This window comes from Pinus tabuliformis, chromosome 4_2 (assembly GCF_031772625.1).
Source record: "Pinus tabuliformis cultivar Carrire ecotype Pingquan chromosome 4_2, CPIR1, whole genome shotgun sequence".
Lineage (NCBI taxonomy): Eukaryota > Viridiplantae > Streptophyta > Pinopsida > Pinales > Pinaceae > Pinus > Pinus tabuliformis.
In genome coordinates, this window is record NC_142304.1 from 551,574,362 (window position 1) to 551,576,257 (window position 1,896).

A 1,896-nucleotide genomic window follows, 5' to 3' on the forward strand; every position below is an offset into this window, starting at 1 on the left:
CATTCAGGTTAGCAAGAAAAATGGAAAGCAAAATTATGGCAACTAGGAAGCATACCATTCACAACTATAAAGACGGAAGTGTTGTTGCCCATAGTCTTCCACAACCTACAAGGTTGACACCACAACAATTGGAAGAAAAAAGAGCAAAAGGGCTTTGTTACAATTGTGATAGCAAATACACAAAAGGTCATAAGTGTGCTGAGAAGAAAATATTCTACATAGATTGTGAAGAGGAAGAAGAAAAGGAGCAAGAAAGGTCAAAAGAAGAGGATATATTCCAGGAACAAAGCCTAGATGAAGAACAAATAAATCCGACCATATCTTGTAATGCATTGGCGGGAATTACCACTCCTCAAACCATCAAGATAGAAGGACAAATCAAGAAGAAAAAGGTAATAGTGTTGATTGATTCAGGAAGCACCCACAATTTTATTCATTGTAGGGTAGCAAAAGAATTGAATTGCTTCCTATATCCAGCACCAGAGTGTCAAGTGATGATTGCAAATGGAGGAACAATAAATTGTTCTGGAAAGTGCCATAATATCAAGCTATCCATGGGAGAATATGTATTGACTAGCCCAATGCTTTCCATTCCAATGGGAGGTGCTGATGTTGTACTAGGAGTCCAATGGCTACAATCCTTGGGTACAATAGCTTTTAATTTTCAAGAACTTTTCATGAAATTTTCTGTGGAAGGAAAGGAAGTTGAATTAAGGGGTATTGCATGGAAACCAGGAAAGATAATCAGCTCTAATGGCATGACAAAGCTTCTAAAAAAGGAGCAAAGAGGTGTAATTGCACAATTATGTTCGCTAGATGTTTCCACATTGGAATCATCTATTTCTCCAGATCTCCAAAAAGTCCTGGACAATCATTCCAAGGTATTTGAGACTCCCAAAGGTCTCCCACCTATGCGTGATCATGATCATGCTATTCATCTGATTCCAGGAAGTGTTCCTCCAAACATCAGGCCGTACAGATATCCATATGTCCAAAAAAGTGAAATTGAACGTATGGTTGCAGAAATGCTAGAGGCTGGTATAATTCAACCGAGTCAAAGTTCTTTCTCAGCTCCAGTAGTATTGGTGCACAAGAAGGATGGATCATGGCGCATGTGTCCAGATTATAGGGAGCTCAACAAGCTCACTATTAAAGATAAGTTCCCCATTCCTATTATTGATGAATTACTGGATGAATTGCATGGATCAATTTACTTCACCAAGTTGGATCTTCGTTCGGGATATCATCAAATTAGAATGAAGATTGAAGACATTCCGAAAATGGCATTTAGAACTCATGAGGGTCATTATGAATTTTTGGTCATGCCTTTTGGCCTTACCAATGCACCTTCAACATTTCAAGGTTTGATGAATTCAATTTTCAAACCATTCCTTAGAAAATTTGTGTTAGTATTTTTTGATGATATACTAATCTACAGCAAGTCTTGGAAGGATCATGTTGAACATGTTGACAGGGTGTTACAACTATTGGAGGAGAAACAATTATATGCAAAAAGATCCAAATGTTTCTTTGGAGTTCAGGAGGTGGAATATTTGGGTCATATTGTATCTCATGAAGGAGTTAAGGTAGACCCTAGCAAAATTAAAGCCATTAAGGAATGGAAAATCCCCACATCCATAAAGCATCTGCGAGGATTTCTTGGGTTGACAGGGTATTATCGCAAGTTTGTTAAGAATTATGGGAGAATAGCAGCACCTCTAACAACATTATTGAAGAAAGATTCATTTTCATGGACTTCGGAAGCAACAAAGGCCTTTGAAAATCTTAAAGAGGCAATGTGCCAAGCACCGGTCTTAGCTACGCCGGACTTCACAAAAACCTTTATTGTGGAATGTGATGCTTCAGGAAATGGAATTGGTGCTGTTCTAATGCAAG